Here is an 8,028-nt window from a genome sequence, read left to right as displayed (position 1 = left end):
GGGAGGAGAGCGGGGCGGGCGGGCGGAACGGCCGCGGGCGGTTTAAAAGGCGGGAAGCAGAACCCTGAAGAGAAAACTCGGTGCAGCAAACAGGTAAATGCCGATACATCGCTCAGGGGCCGCTCACAGGAGAGCTCTAAACCGCTGTACTTGTCAGGGCCTTTAGCGATATTCATCCCCCCTCACAGAAATGGGAACAGAGGCACAGAAGTGCACAGCAGCAGCAGGATGAGTTACTTCCCAGGCCTGTCTCCTGAAGCTAACTTTAATATTTTATACTTATTTAAATATGAGAATTCCTAGCCTGTTTCCAAAGTAAAGATTTAATATCTGGCTGAGTCACTTTTTTTCCCATTGCTTCTTTCTTGCTTCCTCCTCCCCCCTCCAGCACTGCCAGGGAACATTCGTGCTCTTTTGGGTTTTCCTTTGAAATCACTCATTCTCTGAAGACTTGGTAGAGAATGGAAAGATGGGGGGAGAAAAGAGAATTCTTTTGTTCTTTATGTGCTGCTAAATTATAGTGCCTGGGGGACAGTTATGTGATGCAAATTAACACTGATGGGAATTACGGGGCGGTAGTTTTCCACAAGTTTGAGTTTAATGCTTAATGTATATTTTATCACAAGTTCTGGTGCTTATTTTTTATTATTTCATCTTTTTCACTTGACATCAAAGCTCAGATAATGCAAATTTAGTAAAATTCGTAGATCATGATACTTCACCTCAGTTTTGCAGACTAACTGCCATAAAGTGTATATACTCTGGAGTGGAAAAGAGAGTGTACAAATATCAGGAAGACTTAGAATTTCTCTCAAGGTAAACCAAAGGGAAAAAGGAACACTTTTTTTCACAGTAGCAACAAAATAAGGCAACCCAGTGAAGTGCTTGATCACTACAAAACAGTAGCCTTAAAAGTTTTTAACAATCAGTTTGTAACCTCATCTAGCTCCGCTGAAACTAAAATCCCCTCTTCTCAAAATGTGCCCATGTCTCAGATCCTTTCTGACTGCATGTGAAATCATCAGACAACACAGAAATACTGCTATTCACTCCCTCATTTCCCAGATAAATTCCCTTAGGGTTGGGACTACTAAAGACTGAGATATCTTAAAGCCTGTGTCAGGGAACAAGAGAAGCCTGGCCTAGGGAAGGAACTCGAGGGGTCAAGCACAGTAACACAGTAGAGACAGTGACTGCAATGACACATTCAAATTAAATTAGATTTCCCTGTGCTTAAGACACAAGGCCACTTAACAGCTAGTGTCTGCATAATCCTAAGGAAGAGACTAATTATTTGTTCAAGACTGTCTCAGGGCAGCTGAAACAAGTAGCTCTAGAGATCTGGCTTAAATGTCTGCAAATCCCCAAATTCCAGTCCCAAAGTTTGTTAGCCATGAAATACTCTGACCAAAACATGGTGTGTCCATGAGTAGTAAGGTACAGACTATTTGTTAGTATAAATTTAAAAGTTTGACTGAAGGAGACATTCATATACCTCCTTTGCTCATCGTTATACGCTTTTGTCTAAAACGCATTAGTTTATGTACCAAAATGGTGTTTAAGAGAAAGATTAATGTGGCTTAGTGTACTATCTGTACTATTAAAAAAGTACTATAGGAGTGCTGTGTTTGTAGAGATACTGTGAACAACGAAAGAAAAAAAATCAAATTTTGACAAAAGGTGATATGAACTGAAGCAATAGTAGCTACAGAACAGTAGCAAAACACAAGTCCAACTTACAAACCTTATGTCCTGGTTTTAGAGACTTAGACCAGCACTGGTACTCAAGGCTAAAGCTAGTCTAAGAAATGAGACTTTACCATCTGCTACAAGTGAACTTGAACCTTATCAGAATGAACTTTTTCCGTGGTGCATTACTAATTCTCACTGGCACATCACACTTCATTGCCATTTGTTTTAGTTTAAACTGGGAATCAAACTTTCAGATCAAAATAGAAATCTAATTCCTCTGCTCTGATACAAATCATTAGATAAGGAAAAGGCATTTGTCTTTTCAAATGTTTTGGGTAATTTACTTCAGAGGAGTAGAACTGTCATGTCTGGAGTGGATGTCATACATGACTATGTGTTTGCATCAAAGGAATTCCTCTGTTCCAGAAAATCTGATATAACAGACTAATTGAAATATTTCTAGGTGAATAAAAGGGAATTACACACCATGATTTATGGAGAAGAAGGTTTGTTTAATCACTGTAATTTTTTAAAGTCATTACGTTTCTTGCGATCCACTGAGCAAAGCTATTTGCATAACTAGGTTTTAAATGTAAATTAGATAAAGAATTTTACTAAGTGGATGATTTGTACAATACAGCCTCTAGGTCTCTTGTAGAATTACTTTGATGAGGGAATGTTTCTTTAATTACGCTGAAGGCCGATTACCCCATTACAGCCACATTGTTTTGTGCATTGCATATAATTTTGCTGTTTCCAAAGATTCCCTGCCATAATTCCGAAGAAAATGTGAACAGCAAGCAGACACTTGAGACACATTAGGCAAGACATGAAGATGCTTTAGTGAATTCAATTTAAGCTGCAACATTAAAGTGATTTTGTTGAATAAAACATAATGCAATAATGAGTCTGTGTATGTCAACTCTGCGGAGAAGATAAGAGCTGGAGAGCTAGCTTTCCTTTCCTCTCTTCGAGACTTTTCTTAGACTCATTAGTCAGAGACAATGCTGCAAACAGAAGCCTTCTCTAGTACATGCTTTATATCAGTTTAAGTATATTCCCTACAGTTGTATTTTACAGTTGAATAAAGTATAAAGGAATTCATTTATATCAGCTTCACAGTAGCACTAATGAAATTACACATTACTTTTTTTAGCCATTTATGCCTGATGTTAGGGATAACAATGCAAAGATCACTCTAGATCACTTGGCAATGTTTGCTGCCTTTTTAGAGAAGGAATATTTACAAAGTTATGCAAGTAAAGGAAAATAAAAAAAATCAGTTATACTCTGTGTAGTTTTTCCTCATTCTACTTTCTGCCATCTTTTTCTTTATAGACAACTACATCGAATGCAACAAGGCCATGAGCCTGTTATGGCCGGAGTAAAGATTACACATGACACTAATGAAGTTAGAAGTTTGGAGCTCATGGTTTCTTCACTCCTCTCAGAGGTTCTCAAATATGAATTACATACAAGTAGGTCTTTTGTGGTTGCAAGAACATTAATCCTTACCAGAAACAGAATAAATATTTCAAGTTTATATTAAAGAAAACAAAAACTAACAGGGTTATTAATTTTAGCTTCCACCAGACCTCTTCTAATTTCTGTACAGAGTTAACTTGTAACTGGTTAAGTACACCACAGCTATCAATTCTGGGGGTTTTTTTTGTTGCTTTTTTTTTAAACCTACCAAAACATCTATAATCTTATGTTTGTAAATGGAGAAGTGACTCCTAACACTTGGATCTGCACTGTTTTTCAGTTATTTCTGTCTTGGGCTTTTATAGACTTTATGGTTTTAGAAAAAAAACCAAACCATCTGCTTTGGTGACACAAAACCCTTTGCTACAGAAAACTCCCTGGATTCTATGATTGTAGCATACTGGCAGAATTTCAGCTTTAAGGAAAACTCCTCTTATTTCTTCATTGAATCATCATTTTATATGGAAAAGAAAAGTAATAAATCTCAGCCATTGATCACTTAGAGGAGTGCCTCGCCTTGTAAATTCAAATTGTTTTGAAGGTTTGGCACCATTTTATTTAGTCCTCATTGAATGAGGAGTAGCTAAGAAGAACAGCCAAGCTTATACATCAATACGTATATAAATCAAAGGAAAAATAAAGAATTATATGTTTCATAAAGACAAAGCAGCAACAGGAACTAAAAGAGAATATTATTTATAGGAGAGAAAAAAATGAGGCAAGCCACCTTTTTGTTTGAATTTAGATGTTAAAAAATAGCATGCCTTTGGAAGGTAATAAAAGCCCTAGGATCTGCAGGGTACCAACAGTTCAGTCTGGAAGTTGGAGGGTACCCCAGGGGTCTCTGGCATACTTGCCCATGGCAGAGCTGAACTTCCATTCACCTTTGGGGGAAGGATGGTGAATTGGGTTGCACTGGTGATAGAGACAGTGTATTTGCCACTGCTGCAGTATGGTAGCCAACATGTTCAAACCTATTCCAACTCTCTTGTAAAAAGTGTGCAGGGACTCTAGGGGAGTAGCAATTACAGAAGAATTTTAGAGCTGATCAAAGCTGTCCTTGTGGTCTTGTTTGCTATTCTCTCCAGTTCTGTTCTCCTCACAAACCTCATTTCCTTACTGTTTGGGTCTGCAGAGTTCAATTTCATTTTTAAAAAATTATCAGAATAATTTAAATTCTGGGTTACTGAGAACAGCTTTATAACTTAGGTGGGGCAATAGGAAAAAGTTAATCAATTCCAGGGGAATTCTGAAGTTGTGCTAATTGAAAGAATGAAGATAAAGCACAAGAAAAAAATTGCACTAGTAAGTGAAGGTTTTAGGAACCACAAACGATAGCAGATATGTTACTTCAGGAGACGAATAAGGGAATGAGTCTACATTTTCTTATCTGTCCCTTATTGCTCAATCCTTAATGAAGAACAGCTCATGCTAGACTGTGGAGTCAGATGGAAAGCATCCATCCTCACTCTGAGTCAGAGAAGTACTACATTTTCAAAAGGTAAAGAAGGAAGGAACAATTTTCAAACAGGAGGGTTAACTCTAACCTACTGTCTATTCAGACCATTTCTCCAATATTCAAGATAGTTCTAAAGTGCTTTCCAAAAATATTTGTGGCCTTACTGAACATTTCTTTTGATATCTAAGTTCCAACATGTAGACCAGGAATGCAAACATAGAATAGAACCAAGGCTGTTTGAGTGTCTGTCCTGATGAAAGAAATAGAGAATGCAGTCTGTACTAATAAAGTAATACCAACATACTGGAGTCCTTTTTCGCAATATCCACAAATCCACCTTTCTTTATCTTTCCTTTTAATTAATTCTTTATCTTTTTAATTAATTCACCCTGCTGAAAATGCAGTAGTAATGGTATCAGCATGTGTGTATCTCTTCCATTCAAACTTTTGTGTGCTTTGCTGTTCCACCTGTGTTTCCAAGTCTCTATTATTCATCAGTAACAAAATAATTAAACTGTTCATAAGATTTAAAAATCTAATATTAAAATTAAAAAAAAAAAATTAAAAGCCCCATGTTCAAAAGGAATCAATCACATCTGTGAAAGTAGAAAATGGGCTGTAATTTCTCAAATAATACTTAGCAACAGTTTTTGTAGAAGGGGACCTTTAAACTAGAGGGATCCAGTGGTCATTAGTATGCTACAGTGATCTGCAGGACTTGGCAGAATATAAAGAATTTTTAGAGACTGATTATGTATTCTTTTTTATTGGTGCCATGTTTGTAATATTTGTTTGTCCCTGGCTGATGCCACGGTAGGTGATATAAAAGGATGTATGAATAATTTATAAAAGAACTCAGTAGTCATCAAAGAGCACTGCTCTGATGATGTAGTATGCATGAAGGCCTTGGATAATAGATTACAGCGGAAGACATTGGAAGGATACATTTTGGTCTGTGCTTTTTACTGATTTTCTAGAAGCCTGGGCACTTTAGACATCTTAAACTGCACAAAGAAATTTTCCAAGTAAACGTATTTTAAAGGTCTATAGTTTCTCCACATCCTTAAAACAATGAACTTTGCTATAAAGATCAATCACTGAATTTGTGTATTGTCTTAGCAAGTTCACTTAGATATCACCTGAGGCCTTTCATCAGAAAGATGTAAATTCTGTTTCTAAATCAGTATAATCTGTATGTATAATCTGATGATTATTCATAATGAGCAGGATTACATTTTTTTTCTCTTCCATGTTATTAGCCCAATTTTAAAAGGGAAATAAAACAGCATGGTGGTTACAGTTCTGTATTTCCACATCGAAATTTCACAGAACCAAGTGCTGCTGTCACTCAGAACAGAAAAAATGAGAAGGGATTTCACTTTTGGACCATTGAATGCAATGGAATTATTATCTGTCTGCATACAAAATATCTTCCGTTGGGGCAAAAGCTGAAACTACCTAGAGGAATATTCATAATAGTCCTCTTTCTGGTTCTTTCCATTTTGAAACAAAGGAAAGAGGTATGACATGATCAAAGGCAGTAGTTCAGAACTTCTGAGATATGGTAAGTGTAGGATGACCAGAGAAATCATAAAACTTTAGAGTCTATATTTATAGAGGTCTAAATTTATTGAGAGGATGTCAAAACATTTCCCTGTGCCAGCGCCGTCCCTGTACATTCAGAGGAGAAAATGTGATCTTTTCATTAATGATTCAAAGTGGCTAAGGCTATTTTGAAATAGATCAATGATCTGTGAAAACTGACACTTTGGCCCTTAGGAATTCAGGCATTGCTCAAAGTTAAGGTTGTCTTAACTTTTCTTCCATGCAAATGTTAAAATTAGCAGGCTACTTGAACAGAAGCATGAGACAGAACTATATTTTAAATTTTCTGAAGGTCAGTTCCAATAACATGAAGATAATAATTCAACATATATTACCTAAGCTTTATTACTTTCTCATACTCCCATGGAGCAAGAGGAAATCATGAAGTTTATGCTAATGGTATATTAGCTGTTGCCAAAGATGTGCTTGTAGCATGGGGTTCTAACAGAGGGTAAGGCACCTTGTCCCTATAGGCACCTTCTCTCTCTTATCCTTCCTTTTCCACTTCATCAGTTTATTTAATGTGTGGTGTCTTGCCTTGAGCCAGGACTGCAGACAGATGTCAGCAGGTGGCAGCAAACCTGTGTAACTGGAGTAGAAGCTCACCTACTGTGTACAGGCAAGAATAAGAGGTATCAAATACGTGGGCTGAACTGCAGCTGTTATCATATGACAGATAGCTTTGTCCAAGCTGTTCATATCTGGCAGAAGTCAGAATCCTTCTGATCTTCTCAAACTTCACATTGTGTATAGCAAAATGGCATTCCACTGGTCACAGCTATGCTATCTGACATATTTCCTTTCTCTTCATTTTATTCCTGAAGACTTCTTAAGCACAAACAGGATTCTGTTCTTTAAAAATTCTTATATTCTCATCCTTAGTCCTGACAGCAGGGTAAGCGAGAAGTGTTTTCTGAGTTTACTTCCATATTCCTCTGCCAGTATCTGACCATCAGGCCAAGCACAGAGTTTTGTCAGCAATAATGGATGGTATCACTCATAAAACTACTTTTAAGAGTCAGACATCCATATGCACACTCATGCATCTGCCCAGAACATTCAGTACGGCTGGGTCTTATGAACTTCTACAGGCAGTTACTGGGGACATACAGAGATGCCTGTGGAGTCTTTCTTCTTAAATTACTCTATAAAATAGCAATCTTTTCTCACTTATGGAGTCCCAGTATATATCATTTATTGTATATAATCTCAAAATTTATACAATTTTTAGACTCTGCAAATCAGAGTAGTAAACCTATATTTATGAGCACATTTTGCAGTCACAGAAGATATTAAAATGCCATAGTACTGCATGCAATAAGGGACTTGAGAATCAAAAATTAGTCTTTGTGGTCTCACAATGATTTCTTCAGCCACAGGCTGTAACCTCATATGTGGAAGAGGTTCTCCCCAGACTGACTCCACTGCAACTCCACTGAATTTGGCTTATTTTGTAAAGAAAAAGAATGTAAGGTCATGCTTTAAAAAATTACAGTAATTGGAGGACATGAACTTCAGAAAAAGAAACATGCTATTCCCATCTCAATGTCTTGAGAAATAACCAGATTCAAAAAAGAGGTTAGTAAGAAAAGAAACATGATTTATAATAAGAATTGTCCCTTAGCTGAATGCTTATGTATATTTTCTGAACTCCAGGAGGCTTTTAATACTGCAATTTGGCTTTTACACCATAAATATTTCAAAGCATGCTTCCTTCTTTTCTGTTAACTGTTTTTTTTTTTTCTTAAAATCCTTCTAGATTCCATTTCTTCTAACCTACACACTCT

Source organism: Antrostomus carolinensis, unplaced genomic scaffold (assembly GCF_000700745.2).
Source record: "Antrostomus carolinensis isolate BGI_N321 unplaced genomic scaffold, ASM70074v2 scaffold21476, whole genome shotgun sequence".
Taxonomy (NCBI): Eukaryota; Metazoa; Chordata; class Aves; order Caprimulgiformes; family Caprimulgidae; genus Antrostomus; species Antrostomus carolinensis.
The sequence above is the reverse complement of the archived record's forward strand: the minus strand, read 5'-3'. Positions refer to the sequence as shown.